We start from the raw sequence: 21,562 nt of genomic DNA, 5'->3' as shown, positions 1-21,562 counted from the left end.
TAGCTGTGCTCAGGATTCTCATTTCAGTGACTTCTCTTATGGCAGAGCACAGGCTCCAGGAGTCCAGGATTCAGGAGTCGTGGTACACGGGCTTAGCTCCTCCACGGCATGTGGGAACTTTCCAGACCAGGGATCAAACCTATGTCCCCTGCACTGGCGGCCAGATTCTTATCCACCATGGAAGTCCAGAGATGTCATCTGAACTGAAGATAATCAGCAGTTAACTAGTTAAAGAACACTACATGGGGAAAGGTATGGAGACTGGGTGGAGTAGAGGAGAATGATGTTTCAAGTAGCAGGAACAGCATGTGCAAAGGCTCTGTGGTTTTTTTTCTTTTAAAGAGTATGGGCACATTAAGAAATGAAAGAAAGACTGCAGTGCTAAAGCACTACTTCAATACGAGTGAGAATACTAACTTCAATACGAGTGAGAATACTAGCACTGCATGAGTACTAGTGAGAATACTAGCACTGAGGGAATACTAGTTTTGCGTGAATACTAGTGAGAATACTAGCATCGAGAAGTGTCTCAATGCTACTGAGAGAATGGTCCAGGATGAGGCTGGCAAGGTAGTCGGCTAGACTCCACGGAGCCTGGCACACACTAAGGATCTTCACTTCTTGAAGAGTGATGAGAGGCCTCAAGTGGACTCTCAAATGGGAAGGAGGATGGGAAAGAGACACCATAAAATCAACATTATTTAATATCACCAAGGCTGGAGTAAAGAACCAACTGGAGAGTGGACAGAAGAGAAGCAGGAAGACCAGTTAAGAAGATATTGTAATAATCTACATGAGAGGGTGGAGATAATACAGATGAGAGAAAGGGGTGGACTTGAGAGGCACTGGATGTAAAGGCAGTAAAAATTAGGATGGTATTCTGTATTTGTTATTTACTCAAAAATAATACTTTCATTTTGCCTAAGGATTCCTTATTTGCCAATCAGTTGCAAACCAAAACACATAATGCAAATGTCAGAGTTCTTTTTCAATCTAGTTCTGCATATTTTATCTTATTTTATATAAAGAAAAAAATAGTAAAGAGAAGACTTAAGAAGTATTTCATTTTATGTAAAAATGTGTGTTCCTGAAAAACTGAGGTGCACCTGGGTAAAAGAACCCATACCTTATTACTGAGTAAATATTTTTCTTGCACAAAAACACACTAAAAAACGCAGAACAGAGTCTCATGATACTATATCAAGTGAAATGTAAAACATTATCTCAATGATTTCCATACATCATTTCTCTTTTATTACAGGGTACATAAATCAGGTGATTTTACAACTTTAAAAGGAAGGAATGGCTGAGAGATTTAATAATCACCATCAAGTTTTATAATAAACCATTTAGTAAGCAACTAGAATGCCCAAGAGGCTTCCAGTGATTTAAATCTATTCTTTCTCCAATGATTTCACTGGTTCCCTGATAATTCCCTGATGGACAGGGAAGCCTGGTGTGCTGCAGTCCATGGGGTCACAAAGAGTTGGACACAACTGAGCAACTGAACTGAACTGAACTGAATGATTTCACCCATATGGAAAAGTCATTTTTATATCTATCCTACTATGATATGCTACTTCTAATCCATACCCTCCAAAAAAAATACAGCTTTCCAGTAGGCCGGGCTTAGTTACCATGTCATAGCAACGTACTGGGGCCAGCCAAAAGTTCACTCGCGTTTGTCTGTGTGGTGGTGCACGCTCAGTCGTGTCTGACTCTTTGCAACTCCGTGGACTGTAGCCCGCCAGGCTCCTCTGTCCATGAACACTTCTAGGCAAGAATACTGGAGTGAGTTGCCATTTCCTTCTCCAGGGGATCTTCCCAGCCCAGGGATCAAACCTGTATCTCCTGAGTCTCCTGCATTGCAAGCAGATTCTTTACCACAGAGCCACCTGGGAAGCCCCCATAAGATGGTATAAAGTTCAAAATGTAGTCAGCCTTATAAACTCTGTGAGTACACAAAAAGTCAAATTTGGCACTGAATTTGCCACATGTTCTTGTGTTTGATGTACACAGCCCAGTTTGGGCCATACTCAGAACAGACATAAAGGAGGAAACCAGGTTTTAGTAGTCTCGTATATCAACAACAAATGTACCAGCTAAAGTCTAATGCCATGAGCTTAAAAAAAAAAGACAGTCTAACTTTGAGATTTTGCAACTAGATTCTACACCACTCCTTGAAAATACAGTTTTCAACTTGGAAAGAAACAGATTCAATAAAAAAAATCACTGAAGAAAGAATATAAAACTACAGCATGTTGATAAACTGACTTCTAAAGGCTAAATGCACATTTAAAAATGCTGCTTTGGGTGCCTTAAGCCACCACCCAGGCATTATTTGACTGCAGACTCTGCATAGGAATTTCTGTTTTTTTCCTTAAGAAAAACTGTTAAGCAACAAAAGTATATGTGAAGTAACCTGAATCACCTAAAACACAGTCTTGACAGTCATTATACTTTATAACACACTTAAGCTGAATTGGGCACACAGAAATTTAACTTCTGATATGCAACAACAGCTCTTTGTGGTTGTTTTTAAATGTATGCCTTGGAATCTTCCCAGCACAGAGGTAAAGAAGAGAAATCATGAAAAATCTCATTATCTTTTACTTTTCAGGAAAAACAAAGTAGATTAGAATTAAGAATTAAAATCTCAAGCCTTACAAAACTAAAAAAGTAATTCACAGAAAAATATTTATTGCTATTGAGCTATGCCAGTGTACTCGACATGCCAAGTTTGCTGCTCACCTAGACATTTTATGATCACATTAAAACACAGTTGAAAGAGGAGCCCTACAGTAAAAAGGTTGACCCTTTCGTGATTTTACCTGCTTGACAAAGGTGTCATGATAAGTCACATGGCCCATGAGTTTCCCAAGCTGATTTGCTTCATGCACTCACCAGTATTTTAGTGAGGAAGAGTAAAGTGGGTTTTTATCTAAGACTCAGGCCTTACAATTTCTGTATTCCAGGTGAAGGGATAGTCACTCATCCCTTACTTTTCTTTTTTTTTTTTTTCCCCTTACTTTTCTTAAGCAGTGCAAACAAGTATGTCCAAAAAAGTAGTGACAACTTGAAGGATTAACGAGGATATTAGACATCTCATATATAATTTTTTTCTTTTTTTTTTTGGCCCCACATTGCAGCTTGTGGGATCTCAGCTCCCCAACCAGGGATTGAACCCACGCCCTCAGCAGTGAAAGTGCAGAGTCCGAACCACTGGACCATCAGGGAATTCCCTAATATCTAAGTTTTAAGAACAGAAAAAAAAATGAAGATTTTATTTATCAGGGCGTGATACAGTACATTCCAAATTCTGAAAGGAATTAACACTAAGGCATTTTGATTTATCTGTTCTGTTTGTTTTTATGTATGATGAGCTACCATCACTCAGGTCAGCAATTAACAATGTATAGCTATTCACAACCTGCCATTCCCACTTCTTGCCTCTGCTGGATTGTTTAAAGCAAAATTCAGGACTTCCATGGTAGTCCAGTGGTTAAGACTCCGTGCTTCCACTGCAGGGGGCCCAGGTTTAATCCCCGGTCAGGAAACTCAGATCTCACACGCCTTAAGGCATGGCCCAAATCAAACATCATATCTGAGACAAGAAAAAAATGGCCCAGAGAGATATGTCACTTCCCAATCCCCAGATGCTCTGAATATTAATTTATATAGGGGGAAAAATATAGCTATAACTTTCATTCTTAAGAGGGAATCCATCTTGGATCATCCAAGTAAGTCCTAAAATGCAGTCCTGTGTATCCTTATAGGAAAGAGGTAGAGGAGACAGGACACAGACACACCAAGGGGAGAAAGCCACGCGAGGCGGGACAGAGAGACACAGTCGCAGACCAAGGACAGCTCCAGAAAAGAACGATCCTCTCACAGCATCGCACAGGGACCATGGCCTTGCCTACTCCTTGATTTTAGACTTCCAGCGTCCAGAACTATGAGAGAATAATGTCTGCTGTTCAATCCACCCAGTCTGTGGCAATGTTACTATAGTTATAGGAAACTAATACAATAGTGTACAAACTGAAAATTTTTTCATTATGTATATTTAAGAAATACTTTTTAAAAATAACACCATGATCATTCCCTTTGTTAAAGTCCTTTAATGTGTCTAAATCCAGAGTTCAAATTTCCCAAATTATCTCAATTTCATATTTATAATTTATAACTTTGTGGTGATTTAGCCAAACCAAGATACAAAAATACTTATGTCTCTTAAGTCTCAAGGCAACTTTTTAAAATATAAAAAATAAATAAAAACACTTATCTGACACTGACTTTGGGGAAAAAAATAATAGCTCTTCCTTCTTTGTTTTTCTTGCCATTTATTTACTGAACAAACAAAATAACTTGTTCTACAGAAATATCTACATTCTGGATTTGGCTGATCACACCTCCACGGTATTTTTAAACATGGTCCCCTTTTTCCTGTGCTTCTTATAAACTAGCAATTAGAGACAAAGTCTTGATCAGAATCATATTCAGGTTTTTGATAAGAAATGTCAAATGTGTCTACATATTTCCTATTTTATCCAATTAGGGGGCACACATTTACTTTTTTCTCTTTTTGTGATGTTAACACTGATCAGTGGGCACAGGGATTCTCTGTCTGATGTTATCAAGTGTAAAGTTCCCAAGTACCCTTTGACCTAAGTTTCAGGTGTCACTGACAATCATTCCCTGGGTTGTTATTTCATTATGGGTAATGAAATGATAGTATTTTATGTCATTCCTTCTGCACTTATGAGTTAGAATGATAAAAATCAGGTTTTTGTCCAAACCACTTGTTGGTTCCCCTGAAATACAGCATTGGTTTTTCAAAAAAACAGGAGAAGTAAGGTAAGTGCTTGATAACATCTTTTTAAGGTAGTATTAGGACAGATATCCGCCTCTTGACTATAAAGACTACCCTGGTCTGACTCAATGAGTGTAACTTCTCAAGTGCACTCCACTTAGTCCTCAAGTTACCAGTTCAAATACTCCACCTACAATATGAAACCTATTTTTAAAAAACAAAAGGCAGGACCCAACATGACTATCTCGATTTGATGTTGATTCTCAGGATTTACGCCCCATCAGATCAGTCCAAACTCTTCAACCAACCCCTTCGAACCAGTCAGCCTGAGGCTACCAGACCCTGCTTCACTGACACAACCCATCCTCTTATTCTGGACTTCGGTGTCTCTGGTCGGTGTCTGCACGCCTGACGCTCTCCCTGCAACCAGCTCAAGCTGTCCTCTTTGCCCTCAGCAGGAAACACAGCTCCTGCTCCTGCATCCAGCACCCACCCTTCTTCCAAGAATGGCACGATCCTTCTCTCAAGAGACTGCTCCTTTTCCCCACCCAAACGACGTGCTTCTAGATGGGGCTGCCGATTACCAGACAACGTGTGCCGCTGGCCCCGGGGAGAAGGGTACCATCCAAGGGAGGTTAACCAGAGGCAGCCCCGGGATTCTGAGATGTAGATTAAAAGCTCAGGCCCTCTTTCTGGGTGATCCTTGACTTCTGGGCAGCCATGCCCTCAGCCACGTGGAGAAAACCGACCCAGAGAGAAGTATGGAGAAGTTGGGAAAAGACACGGAGACGCTCAGTGGTATAGGAGTCTCCAGCTTTGGCTTCCAATACCTCCTTCACTTCTCTCATACCTTTGACCATGTGAGTCGATAAATTCCCTTTCCATATAGTTGAAATTTCTATAACTTACAACCAAAGGAATCCGAATACAATGCCCACCACAGTGACGTCTACATTTCTGGTTTCTTATGCTTACTTTCTGCACAAATAACGCTTAATCACAAGCTGTCCTAATTTTTTGTGTGTCAAATACATGTCTGTCAACATCTTCTGTGGCTCTGCAGACATATTAACTCATAACTTCTGAAAGAACCCTACTAACAATCCCTAGAAGAGTGCTAACAGAGATTTAGCACATAAATAACAATTACTATGCATTGATTATTACTTACATGGTAAGCATTTCAGATGTGTTATCTTATTTAACCCTCAAGGAAAATTCCTACGGTGGCCGGGGGAGCATTATAAACTTGGGCTTCCCCGATGGCCCAAGTGGTAAAGAATCCACCTGCAATACAGGAGACACAGGAGAGGTAGGTTTAGTCCCTGGGTCAGAAAGATCCCCTGGAGGATGAAATGGCAACCGACTCCAGTATTCTTGCCGGGAGAATCCCATGGACAGAGGAGCCTGGCAGTCCATGGGGTTACAAAGAGTTGGACACGACTGAGCACAAAAACATAAAGAAGCTAAGGTTCATCACAGGAAAGTAACAGGTTCAAAGACACAATTACTAAATAGCAAAGCAGAGGTCTGAACCAGATTTGTGTCCAAATTGCACCTTCTCTCCACCATGCCCATGCTGCCTCCTACAACAATAAATACTTGCCAATCAACTTACCAGAGAGGATAACTCACCAAAAACCTCCGTTTAACCCCTGACTCTCCACTGACCTCAAAGTACATGCCCTTCATCATTAAGCATAACATTAATATATGGATGCATAAATAAATGAGCTATATGAAAATAAGTACCTTGAAAAAGTTATAATACAATTTCTCCAAAATTACTACTGGCAGCCTGAAGACAAAATGCTGGCATTCCTCTTAAGGAAGAGGTAAAAGGATGAATATTTAAGACCCCTCTGCCTGAACAAGATGTATACAACTCCCCTGGCGGTGATATTTCAAAACAGCAAAAGGAGATTTGTGAGAGCCTGTCGATGTGTGACGCGCCTTCAGCTCTGCAATTGCTCAGAGGAATATTCCTGTGTCATCATTAGACACTAATAGTTATTGAGCACTCCCATGGCTTGGAGGCAAGAACAGAAGCCCTTTAGGAAGAAAATGGCTGCATCTTCTTAGCTCAGTGACGACAGACCAGGAGGACAGGAACACCAATTTACTGACAGAGAACCCAAAAATCACCAGTTCCCATCTCTACACGGTCTGCATCCTTCAGGCCAAGATTTTCCATTCAATGTTTCTGTGTCCAATTGCTGCTGGAACTACTCTATTAAACTAAGTCCGAGGCAACAACTGTTTCCAGCATCTACCCAAGGACTTTCCAATGAGAAGTGTCCCATACATGTGTTGGTGTTGCCTGCCTCTTTTTTTCCTTCCTCACTGTTTCCACTCTACTTGGGGGCCTTATACCATACATACACTCTTCTGAGCAAGACAGTGACTGTTCCTAAGAAGGCCAGAGCTGCTATCAAAGAGGCACGCTCCTTAGTTATAAGCTGGCAAGAGCAGAGCCAAGAAGAGAGTGTGCCCAGCACACACTGGCAAATGGCTGTACCCCTTGATGGCACAGGACTTCGCTAACCTGCATGGTCTGGTGAAAGACAGCCCTAAAGGGCTCAGCGCCGTCCCGACACAAAACGACTTCAGATGAGACCGTATGTGCAACAGTGCTTTTCAAACCACGAACAGCCGGGAGACTCTAAATTACTCCTGCTATAGATGGGGCTGTAACAAAGGCAACGACCTGGGGAACAGGTGGGTATATGGTTTGAAACCTAACTCGGTCTGGATGTGCTAAGTCACTTCAGTCATGTTCGACTCTTTGTGACCCTATGGGCTGTAGCCTGCAAGGCTCCTCTGTCCGTGGGGTTTTCCAGCTAAGAGCACTGGAGTGGGCTGTCATGCCTTCCTCCAGGCGATCTGCCCAACCCAGGGGATGAACCCTTGTCTCCGATGTCTCCTACGCGGGCAGGCAAGTGTTTTACCACAGGTGCCGCCTGGGAAGCCCAGGTCTGAACAGAAGGGACCTTCAATAACAAGAAGGAAAAAAGAAAGAGGGGCCAACAGGATTTAACAGAAAGCCCAGACAACCAAGGGTGTGAAGAGTTTTCAAGACAGCAGGCTTCCGAGCACCTCCCTGGGGGCTGGCTAACTGGCTAAGCCACCAGCGGCTAAGACTCCACGCTCCCAGTGCAGGGGGCCTCGGTTTGATCCCTGCTCAAAGAACTAGATTCTGTCTGACACAACTGAAGATCCTGTGTGCTGCAGTGAAGAAGCGGTGCAGCCAAATACATATTTTTTTTTTACTCTTTAAAAAAAAGACAGCAAACTCCCATTCAATTCAACAAACACTTACTGAATGGCAGGCGTTGGTCTACATCTTGGGACACAGCCAAAGAGAGTCAAAACTAATTCAGCAGAGATCCCTGCCCTTCGTGGAGCTTTACGTTCTTATTTGGGGGTTAAGTGATAAACAATACACAAAATAGATAAGTAAATTGTAATATGTTAGAAGATAAGTGCAGGACAGCAGGAGAAGGGGGAAGGAATGCGCAGAGGATCTGTAACACCCTGAGATTAAGACATAACAAAGTGCATAAGGAGGTCAGAGTTGCAATGATGTTCCTCAAAAACGACATTCAACTGCAGGAGAAACGAGGAAAATCAAACAGAGCTTGAATGAAATGTGCATAAAACTGGACAACTGCCTAGGAAAACAGAGCTCTTTTTCCATATTTCGTCTTCTTGACCCTTGCTCAAAATTATTGACACCAACATGCTATGTTAACATAATTATGGAGGAAGATACGAAATGACTTCACCACGGGCAGAGCAAAGAGAATTTCTAGAGACAAGAGCAAAGCAGATGAGAGGAAAAATAGTTGCAAACCAGTACTTCAGGAAAGGGCTAATTCAACAGAACTTTAAATGTGGCTCAACTTTTTCTTAGGAAAAGTTAGCTCTAGGTCAAGGACGATGTGTAAGTTTTGTTTCCAGTAGCAACGCCAAACACCTGGCAGAGTCTCCCTGGAGCACTGCTCTGATGAAGAGCTCTGGGTCTGGTGGGCACTGAGCTGCACGCTTCTTCCCTGGGCACAAGGTCGGGGAGTGAGCACGAGTGCCCCACACGTGCCTCTCCTTCCTTGGCAGAGCTTAGTGCTTTAAAAAAATCAGGAAACACTGACCACCTACCATGTGAAGCAAAGCCAAGAACAGTGGAGGATTTGCAGTATAGAGCTTGAGCTGAATCCTCATGGAGTTCATAACTAGGAACAAGGACAATTGTATAAAAGATTTTTTAACACTAGAAAGCTAATGTCTAATGACTAAATTCCTAAAATTTCAGTACAGAGGTTCAGATGCCAGGAAACTGCTACAGGAAAAGATAGCCAAGAAAGGCTTAATGGAGGACACAGGCTCGGAACTGGATTTGAAGAATTCACATCACCGAGATAGGCAAGAGGAAGGACTGGTCCCATCAGAGACAGCGGGCAAGGAATAGGTAGGTGTGCTCAGGAATGAAGAACAGATCAGCACGGCCGCCTGAGCAGAGGATCCGCGTGGGGCATGTCCCAGATGCCTCGGGTGTTAGGGATCTCCAGGGAAAGAACCAACCACACAGATAAAGGAGGCGGAGAGACACAGAGAACAAACGTGGGCAGCAACGGGAGAAAGGAGCGGGGGGGATGCACCGGGACACTGCGATTGACGTATTTACACGACTATGTACACTAGTGGGATAGCACCGGGAACTCATCAGTGCTCTGTGGTGACTAAATGGGAGGGAAATCCAAGAGCAGACATGTAGATACATACAGCCGACCTGCTCTGCTGTGCGGCGGAAACTGACACGACCCTGTAAAGCAACGAGACTCCACCAAAAATTTTAAAAGTAAATAAAGGACATATATTTATATATATATAGACAGACAGACAGAAAGGTTTATCATAAGGAATTGGCTCGTGCAATTACAAAGGCTGAGAAGTCCCAAATCTGCACTGGAGAAAAACAGCTGATGATACAGTTCAGGCCCAAGCTTGAGGCCAAAGGCACAGAGTGGATGTCCTAGCTCGAAAACTGTCAGGCAGAGAGAGCGAATCCTCCCTTCCTCAGCCTTTCTGTTCCATTCAGGTCCTCAGTGGGCTGAAGAGGCCCAGCCACAACAGAAAGGCCATCCGCTCCACCCAGTCCAATTCCAACGTCAATCTCATCCAGAAACACCCTCACAGACACACCCAAACAATGTTTAACCAAATCCCTGGGCAACCTGTCCCCCAATCAACTAAATCTGGCCCCTAAATTTAGCCATTATACCTTGAATTGACCTATTACTCAGTAGGCAACAAGGACCATGATCAGTGACATAAGCAAAGCTGTACTTTATAGAATCAGACCAATCATGGCATGAAAATGGATGACAGAAAGAAAAACTGGAAATGAAAACAAGGTAAAACACATTACAATCGCCCCTGAGATAATAAGACGCAGACCATGAACAACACACACGTGTAGGATTCTGTTCACAATAAGGTAGGTACTCAGCTAGGTGACTAAGATGAGTTTACTCTTGTCATCCTATGGTTTAATAGGATGTCAGGATCCAAATAAAGACCTATGTAGCAGGAACTGGAGAAGCAAGCCCAGGATTTCAAAGGTCAGCAATGAGGATGCAGGTTTAGGGATCACTCGTGTAGGGGCGGGAGCCAAGTTGAGAGTTTATTCCAGGAGTGCCCCTCCTGACAGAAGCCGGAAGGACAGCAGGTTGAATCAGTCAGGCTTGAGTCAGAAAGTCTCACAAGACCGACTCGTTTTGTGATTCACTGTAGAGGAATGACCACTCCTAGGTGGCACACTAATCCTAAAACACGATCAAGAGGTAGGATGACTTTAGGAGGAAAAAAGGGAGGCGGCAACACAACCAGCCCCCAAACCACCAAAACACAACTTACAAGCTGACTCATCAAGAGCACACACAGGGTCCACTTTCCAAATCAGACACACAAAGGCCTCAACATGAACCCAGTGGAGAAGCACAAGGAGGAAACGGAGGGACAAACTTCATCAAGCTGGTAAGAAACCAGCATGAACCATTAAGTTTTTAATACAACTCGAGTAAACAGCACATTGTCTCGTATTTCCTGAAGCAAATCAAGGTCAGTGAAAGTCCTGTTGCCACTTTTTTCATAAACATTACTGTATCTTGCTTAAAATAAGGAAAGTGTAAACATTTTGAAATATATCACAAACAGGAGGGATTTTAAATATTCAACTTATTAAAAAAGTGAGTGTTAGAGACCAGGCAATAACCAAGACTAATACACAAGATATGTTTCATCTTTCCACAAAAAAAAAAAAAAAAAAAAACATAAGAACTATATACAAACAATGATGTTTCACCTGTATCCTTTTCATATAAAAGACATCAAGAAGCTTTTTTCCTAATAAAATAAATATGGGCAGACATCATCTTAATTTTAAGGGTGCACCAAATATTTATGCTAAATGACCTATTGATGATATTTTTAAAGTATAGCTTATATTACTTATGCATAAATACACATATGTATATATGTGTGTCTGTGTGTGTATACACACATAGGGTATGTGTATATATATATATAAGTGTGCATCTGTGTACATTTATATTTGTTAAGATGTTTTTATACTCATTCTAATATGTTACAAAGAAAATCATGAATGAACTCCAAGTACAAGTTCCATGAACACAAACAAATCAGAAGGTATTCATCCTGAGGAATGAAACACAATTCTCTAATTGAATGGTTATGAACAAAGCTTGGACTCCATGAAAATATTAATCAGCTCTCTAAGATGACCAATAAAAACTTTGCCACAGGAATTCCTGAAATGTTCCTGCTTCAATGAGCCTAGGTCATGAAATTTAGCCAAAGTATTATATTTCACATTTTCCACACATAGATGAGTAAAATTAGTTCTTGGGACTTTCTGCAGGTCTAAAGATCTTAAAATTGACCCATGACCAATATTTCAACAGAGGTAAATTTTCATACAAGGGGAGCTAAAACACACTCACTTTGCATTCTGCAAAGCCTAGCAGATTCCCCTGAACTCCTTAATGGCATGTCCTAGAATAATGTTCTGTAAAAAAAATTTTTTTAACTATGCTCCATAAAAAGTAATTAGCAGCTCATCCAACAACTGCAGAGTATTTTTAGAGCTGTTAGCAATTACTATATTCTCTTGGGAAAAACATTAAAACCAAAAAAATCTGAAATGAGGTGAGCCTCACCTAAAAGCTCAGCGCCTTTTGTTACTATGACCTTTTGTTTCAGAGTCTGCTCATATATTAATAATTTCTATCTTTGGTCCAATACGTTCAAAAATAAAAAAGCCATTAATATAGTTTAAAATGTAGACACACTACTAGAGGAAGTATAAATTAGAGAAAATTAATTTTTCATCCCTCTGACTCTTTCACAAACCTTTCCTACCCAACTGTACAAAGATATACTTTCAAGGATGTTCTCCAAAGCACTATTCTTACTATGGGAAAATGGGAAACAACCCACATTTCCAACAATGGGAAATTGCTTAAATTACCTGTGATGCAATACTACACAGTATGATCTGTATGTATGGCTATGGAAACATTTTCAATACATATTAAGTTAAAAATTAAGTTGAAAGTTGTGTTATTTTACCCCCACTTGTTATTAAAATCACAATTATAAATAAATTTTAAGAAAATTTGGTGGAAGTTTCTCTAGAATACAACACAATGCACTTTTAACTTTCAACATTACATATTTCTGTAGTGTTTGAATGTTGAATAATATGTATTGTGTGTATAATCAGAAAAAATAAAGTTTTCTTTTAAGTTGGTGATATAATTTTGGAGGGAAAGTAGAAAATCTCATGTATAAAGAAAAAAGGAATCTTAGATTACTTTACTTTAAGAAATTACTTTAAGAAATCTTAAAAACTTTTCTATTATAGTTCTGCTATATCACCTGCCTCTGCCTCTCTCTTGGAAGACCGTTGTTGCCTTATTCTCAGAATTTCAAAATTAAGCAACATACATAGATATCAAAAAGACCTTCTTATCATCTCCCATTAGTAATAGCTTCTAGGGATAAAAGTTTAGGCCAAACTCCAGTATTTATCAAATTCAACTGAGTAACACCATCAATTTCTGAATAGCTGCAGACAGACTGCAAAAGTATCTCTAATTCTAATTAAAAGTTATTACAGAATTAACCTCAAAAATGTACAGATTATGCAGACTTTGAAACTCTGCAGCACTTCTGTAATAGAAATATGAGGAATTAGAGATAATCACCTAGTTTTGAATCCACAGTCCAACAATCTAACCAAACACTGTAAAAAGTAGACAGAAAGGAGAAGGGAGCAATGCCTGGAAAGGTAACGAAGGAATCACAAGCGTGGAGGAAAGTTCCTCCTGCCTGGGGAAGGGTGTGAACCCGGCAGACCTTAGCGAAACAATTAAACTATATTTCAATTTCCTCACCTACAAGATGAAAGGGCTGGAAATAAACAATCTCTGCAGTCCCTTCTGGCTCTAAAATTCTAAAAACAAACCTTTACTCTCTCCTTGCCAAAGACGACCTAAAAAGGCAATACACATGTACCCAGCATAACATATAAGGTATAAGGTTGTAACGTACTTGGCCAAAAACAGCAGAGTCCCGCCTGGCTCCTCCTCTCCCTTGAGTCCCACTCTCCAAAAGAAGCCCTTTCAACTGTTTTAGATGTTTCTTCTAGTAATTAATTCCATATTTGTAAACCCCACACTTAAATTCTATTTTCTGATTTTTTTCAACTGTAGATCCTAGTCAAAGTTCCTTATGGCAACTAGTAGGGTATTTATTTACCTACCCCACCTCCTGGGGTGCGGCTACACTGTTAAGATGCAAAGGATATAAAGATGACATGCATGTACACACACACGTAAGTACGTATTTCTATAGTCCCCCATGAGCACGCATTTTGGTAAATGAGAAATAAGACCCCATTTTGCATCCAAACACTGCACACGATGTAGCAGAGAAAAAATTAAAAGCCTGGCTTCTAAACCAGAAACACCGCACTTGGGTCTGAGTTCACCACATACAGGAACAAAATATGCATCTAAAAGTTTATTTTCTCGGAGTCTCCTCTGTTTTCCTCCTGTATAATCTGAATATAATAGCCTGAACTTCAAAATGGTTAAATCACAAAGCACAAATATGGTATGTGCTCAGTCACTCAGTCATGTTTCGACTCTTTGCAACCCCAAGGACCGTAGCCCACCAGGCTCCTCTGTCCATGGGATTTTTCAGGCAAGAACACTGGAGTGGGTTGCCATTTCCTTCTTCAGGGGATCTTCCACCACCCAGGGATCGAATCCACATCTCTTGCATCTCCTGTATTGGCAGGAGGATTCTTTAACACTGTGCCACCTGGGAAGCCCCCATACTACATTTGATCTTAGCCAAAAGGCCAAGAAGTGATGGCAAGAGCTGCCTTTTTGGTTAAGTCAGCCATCTCAAGACCCACAAAAAAGTTACTTTCTGTTATTGTCTTCACTAAGAGATCCCTATAAATGAAGTTCCTGAAGCTACTGGTCACTTGAGCACTGTTCTCCTGTGTAGGCTAAAAACTAAGAGGCAGACATCATGAGGGTAAGAGTGAAGTGGAGGTGTTCACTCTTCACAGAGGCATGAGAAGTAAGAGTGAAGTCAGTCATGCTCCACAGCCAAAATCTGAGGGGCCAGCTCTTCCAAGGGCCTCGGTACCACCCGATGAGACAACTGTACACAGAACATTGGGCATCTAAGCAGGGATCAGAGAAAGCAACTCTGTTTTATATTTGCAGAGAGAGGGAGCTTTCTTATCAAATTCTTTTTTGAAAAGTAAAACAAGAACATAATTTCAAAAGTCACACCTAGGCTTCTTCTAATATGTACCTCTATATTTCAACATTATTTGTACATCTGCTTTCTGATTTGCAGATATACTCTACTCACTTTCTATTATGGCAGAAAAGAACTTTGCAGAGAAAGTGTTTTGAACCAATTTCGAAAAGTTATCACGAAGAACTGTCCAGCAATGCATTACCGACACTATAGTAAAACAGTCCTCTCATTTCTGGTCTTCAAAGGCCTACATTAAAAGTAATACAACCTGGGCTCCCCTGGTTGTCCAGGGGCTAAGACTCCACACTCCCAAAGCAAGGGGCCCGGGGTGGATCCCTGGTCAGAGAACTAGATCCCACATGCCACAACTAAAGATTTCGCATGCCATAACGAAGATCGAAGATCCCATGTGCTGAAACTAAGACCCGGCACAGCCAAATAAATATCTTTTCTTTTATATAAATTGATACAACCGTACTGTCTCTACTTAGAGGAAGGTAGCAAGCTAGCTGGGTAGTTGTGCCTAGATTGTGAAACCACTCTAAATCTCTCTCTGAATCTAGTTCAGTGATAGGCAGTTTCTCTTGTCTTTTCTATCTACCCCACACAGTTAAATCCTATTCCGAAAGCTACAGGACAAATGACAGATGGGACCCCAAACTTTATTTCAAAACAAACATGGAAACAATTTCTATGAACTTGGCGGAGAGGAATTAACTGGAACTAAAAGAAACCAGCTTTTAATTATCTGAAAAGGTTATCTAAAGCCAACAAGTATGCCACATTAAGCCGTAAATGTACAGACTGAATCTCCTGTTCGACTTCGGTGCAGCGAAGACCGCTAAAGTTCTCCAAATGTGGACTTGGGCTGTGGTACGCTACGTTTGGGCAGTTTCAGGGAAAACATCCTGTCCACTGCCAGGTGTCCAAGTGAATTTGAGGTCAGGCAGGTGACCCTGCCAACCAGACATGGTACATTAAGGCGAGGAAATCTTTTCTCTCACTAATCAACAGGATAAAGGTGATTAAGCAGGAATTATTTTTCAATGACCTACATAATTTCATCAGGGCTGCTGTGGCTATTAGCAGAGAGCAGCTGACTTCCTAATAAGATGAATTTGATAGCAGGCCCCTTCCAGAGAAGGCAGGCAGCAGGCCCAGTCTGCAGGGAAGCAACAAGTGGTATGCACTGTTACACTCCTCCTCCTCAGGACTCTCTCTTCTCTGTTCTGATCTTCTTTCTTCCACTGGGAATATTCCTCACCTTGGATGGCTAAGAGTGCAGCACCTGCTGGATGGTGGAAGCTGGGTCTATTTTTTGTTTAATTTTTATTTTATACTGGAATATAGTTGATTTACAACGTTGTGTTAGTTTCAAGTGTACAGCCAAGTGATTCAGTTATACACATTCATATATCCATTCTTTTTTCAGATTCTTTTCCCTTTTTAGTTATTACAGAATATTGGGAAGAGTTCCCTGTGCACCCAGTTGGATCCACCCATTCAGAACAGACCAGGATAAATTACGAGTCTGGGATTAACAAAACCGGGCTCTATTAAGAATGGATGGATCCACGTGGGTGGGACAGAATTGGGCTAATTCATCAGACCTGCCCACTTGTTTCCCAAAGTCCCCAGGAAACAAGGCTACCCCTGCCATCAACACCTGGCTCTGGCTGGGCTCCTGAAATAGGACAGCAGTTCCACTCCCGAGCAGAAGTGGAATTATAACAAGGGACCTTTGTTAAGGTCGGAGCAGGACAGACAGACAGACAGACAGACAGACACACACACACACACACACACACCATCATCATCACCGTCAATAATAACAACTTGAAAGCCGTTTCATAAGAGAACTTGATGAAACTGAGCAAAAACCACCCAACAAGTAAGTCCTCACACTGGAAAGTACTGCAAACTTAAGCGTGGCACCGCTTCTGCCTCTACTATAAAAGCGACAAGGTCTGGAGAGGAAAACTGAGCCCCAGACCTCTTCGCCTTTGCCGGTTCCTCCCGCACGACCCAGCTCTCCGGCCCCAGGGACCAAGAAAAGGGTGGAGAGCCCTAACGCCACCCTTCTCCGTCAAAACAAGCTAGCTCCCTCTCCCCCGGGATCAATCACAGAGTAACGCCCGGTCCCGCAGCTCGGGGAGCCAACCTCCTCCCCGCCGCGCCTGGCCCGACACAGAGACCGTGTCTGGGCTATTCCCAAGGGCCCCCTCCCAATTCCTGCGCCTCCCGCCCGGTCGGAGAGCTCAGGAAGAGGCGCTTCTGCTCTCCCGCTTCCCACAACCCCTAAAGGAAGAGAGTCCCTCAGCGCAAGTCTCAGAACCGCGCGCCACGTACCTGTCAGTGGCCGCGGCTCCCCCTCCCGAGGGCGCGGTGCGGGGACGATGCAGAAAGTTTGTGCCACTGCCCGCGCCGGACGCCGCGAGGAAGGGGCAGCGGGCTCCTCGCCGGGTCCGGGACAGTCCGCTGCGCTCCCGGGCCGGCCGACGCTCGCAGATCTCGGCTGGGCTCCCCCCGGCCCGGCTCCAAGTGTACAGCGGCTCCCGTGGAAAGGAGGAGGCGGGAGAAGGTCCGAGCGCAACTCCCCGACGGTGCGTCAGCGGGTGGCGGAGTCGCGCCGCTCCCCGGCTCCCCCGCCCCCCTACCCCGCGCCCTCGGGAGCGCAGGCGGGGCCCGGCCGGGGAGGGGCCCAACCTGCCAGGCCGGCCCCGGGAAGCGCGCCGGCCCCGCCCGCCGGCCGGCCCCGCCCCTCGCAGGCCCCGCCCCTCGCGGCCCCGCCCCTGCCCCCGCGCGTGGCCGCCAGGTGCGGGGTGGAGGGGGCGGGGTCGGCTGCCAGTGGCCCGGGCGCCCGTTGCCAAGGTGAAGGAGGCGGAGCCTCTGAGGAAACGTTTCCACCGAAACTTGAACCCCGCGGAATGGAGGACACCGCGCCCTTGGGGAACTCGCCTGTCGCTGGAACTACACCCCTTCACGAACACACACACACACACACACACACACTACGTTTACAGTCGTGCCAAAAGGCTCATTATTTGGGTTCTGCTGAGTGGAGAAGGTGAGACACCTCCATGCGACACTCATGGAGTATAGGTGTACGTGTCACAGTTCACTGGCAGTTTTCCCCCTGAATATGAGGGCTATTTAATTGGACATTTCAACAGCAAAAAGAAACTTCCCCATCTCACAACTCCTCGGAAAATGAGACAGCAGGTTGGGAATCCGTTTCCCTATCGCCCAGGGTATGGCGATGGCCTTTGGCACTGCCTTTCCAGAACCCAGACTTTTCCAGAACCCAGACCTTTCCAGAACCCAGACCTCGGACCACGGACGACCGGACACCATGTTTGCTGGCTGCTCATCATCGGAGACCCTGCCCATTGTCTTGCGGGCACTGCCACCTCCTCCTCCCCATTTCTCCTCCTTCCACGCTCCTTGCCTGTTTGGATGGTAAAGTCGAGGAGGAGGAATCAAATTCCTGGTTAGAGGCTCTCTTGGCATTTCCAGAGCCCTGTGGTTGGTGTGGCTGAAACTTGAGGTGAGCCGCAATCAGAGCGGGTTGGGCCTAACCATGGCTTGCAAAGGCGGATGTGGGGTTTTTCCTACCCGCAACATCCTGCTGGCGCCTCACTAGATTCTCCTTTGGAGGAAGTATATCTTCCTCCCTCCATTCTCGATGAATGGCATCCAGTGACAACGAAAATCAACTCTATCTAGCTTCGGTTTCTCTCTTGCAACCTCGGTAATCAGAGGATGCAAAATCTCACACTTCCGGCTCTACAACCACTGCTATTCTTGATGACTGCGGCAGGGATGCACCTGCTGCAAATAACTCTCAGGATTCACCAACCTTCCGCCTATAACATGCAAGACAGGTGGCTAACTAAAAGCTGTGGAAGGACAGGGAGATAGAAGCATAGGAGCGAGGAAGTTCTGCCCAGCAGGTCAGGGCCTGTTCTAACAATTGGGATGTGGGGGATTCATTTATTCATCCATTATAGAGTGTTTTGTCCATGCTAGGCATTCTCCTAGGGACTGGGGACACAGCAGAGGACAAAAACAAAAATTGTAGCCTTCATGGAGTTTACCTTCCAGGCAGGAGACACAAATGATAAAGAAAATATGTGGACTGCCATATGATTCGGAGAAGGAAATGGCAACCCACTCCAGTACTCTTGCCTGGAAAATCCCATGGACGGAGGAGCCTGGTAGGCTACAGCCCATGGGGTCGCAAAGAGTCAGACACGACTGAGCGACTTCACTTCATTCACTTCATACTTTATTACTGGAGAAGGAACATGGCAACCCACTCCAGTATCCTTGCCTGGAGAATCCCATGGACCGAGGAGCCTGGCGGGCCGTGGTCCATGGGGTCTCAGAGTCGGACACGGCTGAAGTGACTAAGCACGCACGCACGCCCTATGATTAGCAGTGCTGTGGAGAAAAATCAGACAGGGACAGAACAGAAGGAGTAAGCGGCGTGTTCTCCTAAATAGGCGATCAAAGAAAGCCGCTGGCGATATTAGGGCAAAGGCCTGAAGGAGGTTGGGAAACAAGCTATCTGAGCTGATGACCTCTGAGGCAGAAAGCGCACCAAGAACAAAGGCCCTGAGGCAGGGGCGGGAACATGCCTGAGTGTGCTGGGGGCAACCGGGGCGCCACGCGGCAGGAGAGGGAGTCAGAGAAGAGGGGCAGGTGACGGGGTCAGGGGAGGCCCTCCGCGGCCTGAGCTGGAAGCCCCTGGAGGGTTCTGTGCAGGAAAGTGACGTCTTCTGACACCTCGTAATAGGATCACTTAGACTGCTGGGTTGAGGACAGTGGTGGGTGAGGGCTGAAGCAGATACCAGTGAGAAGGCTACTGAAATAACACAGGAGCAACAGGAGAGTGACCGGACCAGGGAAACAGAGGTAGTTGACAGAGTGAGTTGACAGGGAATCCTCGAAGACTGGATATAGAGTGTGGAGGACAAGGAGTAACTGAAATTTGGTGCTGACATGTTGAGTTTATTCCTTAAAAAATATCTGACTTTCTCCCTATTTTAGAAAAAGAGACCTAACTAGTGAATATATTAACGAAAATGCATCTATTTCAGAGCGGACTTTAACAGTTTAGTTTTTTTACTTTATAAACTGTGAATATGAGCATGCCAGCAGCATACGAGGTAACTGTTTTATATTGAAATAAATTTCACTTACTCTGTAAGTCCAGGCCTCTTTGAAATCTATATCAATCTGCTTTGAAATGCAGTCTCTACCTATGGACATGATAACAAAAATGCCTTGTTGCATGATCAAAAATTATTACTTTGATTACAGAAGGGGTTCCCCTCCTGGCTCCCACAGTGAGAGGAACTGTAATGATTATTTTAATATTTCTATCAAATATGTTCAGCTATAAAAAAGAAAACAAGGAGGATGCTGAGTGGTTTGGCCTAACAGCTGGAAGGATGGAACTGCCAGAACAAAGATGGAGAAGACTTAGGACTTCCCTGGTGGTCCAGTGGCTAAGACTCAAGCTTACACTGCAACGGACCGGGGTTCCATCTCTGGTCAGGGAACTAGATCCCACATGCCACAACTAAAGACCCTGCATGCCACAATGAAGATAAAAGATCCCACATACCACAACTAAGACCCAAATAAATAAATAGAAATACTTTTTTTAAAAAAGGATGGAAAAGACTTCAAATGGAGTAGGTTGAGGGTGAAATTAAAGTTAAAAGGAAGACAGTAAAGAAAGAACACATGATTTGGATTATCTTTTATTTCTTCAGCTTATCAAATGAAGAAAATAATTCTTTATTAAGGTTGTTGGTGGTACTAGTGGTAAAGAACCCACCTGCTAATGCAGGAAACTCAAGAGATATGGATTCAATTCCTGGGTTGGGAAGATTCCCTGGAGTGGGGCACGGCAACCCATTCCAGTATTCTTGCCTAGAGAATCCCAATGGACAGAGGAGCCTGGTAGGCTACGGTCCATAGAGTCGCAGAGTCGGACACGACTGAAGCGACTTAACATGCACATAACATGCACATGAATTAATGTGGTCAAGCATCTAGGACAGTACCTGACAGCTGGCAGCCACTTAAGGATGTTAGTTCTCTCTCTGCAAATACGAATTTCATAAATATCCATTGTGCCCTAAAAGTAAAGAAAAGGGACTGAAAACAGGAGAGAAAGGACATGAAATGAAAACGTAAGAAATGAAGTCCAACAGAAGTGCCTAATTCCAATTATCTGTTACGATAGTTTCCCCTAAATTCTGCTTTCTCAAAGGGAAAAATGGGAATGTCAGAGTTTGCTAGTTTGGGAAAAGAGTTTGAAGTATGAAAAATTGGTAATGAAACAGAAAAGTATATCCACAACATAAGTATTAAGCAAAGAATTTTTATTGCTACTGCTTATGAACCATTCTTACAAACAAGACAGACATAAGATGAGAATAATAAAGGAGATGAACAGAGAACTCTTTTTTTTTTGAGTCAATAATTTTAAGAAGTCAAACCATATTAAGTAAAGCTAGAATGAGAGGCAACTATTTTATTTATAACTTTGGCAACGATTGGAAAAAATAATTATGCCTATTGTGGATGTTGGACAATATCATGCCATGTGGAAGGGAGTATAAGTCACAATAATTTTTAGCAATTTGTGTCTAAATAACTAAATGTTTATACTTTTTGAACCAGAAATTTCACTTCTAAGAAGTTATTCTAATATTCAAATATTTGCTAAAAATTCACATATATGAATGTCTACTACACTGTTATTTAAATGTAGTGAAAAAGTAGAAATATCCTAAATACCCAACAAGACAAAATTATTAAGTATAAGCATAATATATTATGGTTTATCCATGTTATAATATTATAGGCAGA

The 21,562-nt window shown here is 43.2% G+C and overlaps 1 protein-coding gene across 2 annotated transcripts in view; it reads right to left on the bottom strand.

Moving 5' to 3' along the window:
• Nucleotides 1-17,317, bottom strand: part of FHIP1A (FHF complex subunit HOOK interacting protein 1A) — a 291,239-nt gene extending 273,922 nt beyond the window's left edge. Inside the window, exon 1 of one of the 2 annotated variants that reach the window (XM_043902607.1) lies at nucleotides 17,024-17,317. The gene's annotated coding sequence lies outside the window, so the exon portion shown is untranslated. The remainder of the gene's footprint in view (nucleotides 1-17,023) is intronic. The other variant, XM_043902606.1, reaches the window with a different exon arrangement.
• Between the last annotated feature and the right edge of the window lie 4,245 nt (nucleotides 17,318-21,562).

This window comes from Cervus elaphus, chromosome 5 (genome assembly GCF_910594005.1).
Source record: "Cervus elaphus chromosome 5, mCerEla1.1, whole genome shotgun sequence".
In the NCBI taxonomy this organism is placed as follows: domain Eukaryota; kingdom Metazoa; phylum Chordata; class Mammalia; order Artiodactyla; family Cervidae; genus Cervus; species Cervus elaphus.
The sequence above is the reverse complement of the archived record's forward strand: the minus strand, read 5'-3'. Positions and strand labels throughout refer to the sequence as shown.